This window comes from Trichechus manatus, unplaced genomic scaffold (genome assembly GCF_000243295.1).
Source record: "Trichechus manatus latirostris isolate Lorelei unplaced genomic scaffold, TriManLat1.0 scaffold00055, whole genome shotgun sequence".
NCBI lineage: Eukaryota > Metazoa > Chordata > Mammalia > Sirenia > Trichechidae > Trichechus > Trichechus manatus.
Genome location: NW_004443991.1, coordinates 11,166,158 through 11,167,262, shown reverse-complemented (window position 1 = coordinate 11,167,262; position 1,105 = coordinate 11,166,158).

Genomic DNA, 1,105 nt, shown 5'->3' with positions numbered 1-1,105 from the left:
CCTGGCTGAAAGCAGAGAATACCAGAAAGATGTTTACCTGTGTTTTATTGACTATGCAAAGGCATTTGACTGTGTGGACCATAACAAATTATAGATAACATTGCAAAGAATGGGAATTCCAGAACACTTAATTGTGCCCATGAGGAACCTGTACATAGATCAAGAGGCGGTCGTTCAAAGAGAACAAGGGGATACTGCGTGGTTTAAAGTCAGGAAAGGTGAGCGTCAGGGTTGTATTCTTTTGCCATACTTATTCAATCTGTATGCTGAGCAAATAATCTGAGAAGCTGGTCTGTATGAAGAAGAACGCGACATTAGTACTGGCGGAAGACTCATTAGCAACCTGCGTTATGCAAATGACACAACCTTGCTTGCAGAAAGTGAAGAAGACTTGAAGTACTTACTGATGAAGATCGAAGACCACAACCTCCAGTATGGATTACACCTGAACTTAAAGAAAACAAAAACCCTCACAACTGGACCAATAAGCAACATCATGATAAATGGAGAAAACATTGAATTTGTCAAGGATTTCATTTTACTTGGATCCACAATCAACATCCATGGAAGCAGCAGTCAAAAAATCAAAAAGATGCATTGCATTGGGCAAGTCTTCTGTAAGAGATCTCTTTAAAGTGTTAAAAAGCAAAGACGTCACCTTGAAGGCCAGGGTTTGCCTGACCCAAGCCATGGTATTTTCAGTTGGCTCATATACATGTGAAAGCTGGATGATGAATAAGGAAAACCAAAGAATTGATGCCTTTGAATTGTGTTGGCAAAGAATATGGAATATACCATGGACTGCCAAAAGAATGAACAAATCTGTCTTGAAGGAAGTACAACCAGAATGCTTCTTAGAAGCAAGGATGATGACATTACAACTCACATACTTGGACGTGTTATCAGGAGGGAACAGTCCCTGGAGAAGGACATCATGCTTGGTAGAGTAGAGGGTCAGCGAAAGAGAGAAAGACCCTCAGTGAGATGGATCAACAGAGTGGCTGCAATAATGGGCTCAAGTGTAATGATGGTGAAGATGGCACAGGACTGGGCAGTGTTTCATTTTGTTGTACATAAGGTTACTGTGAGTCAGAACTGACTCAAC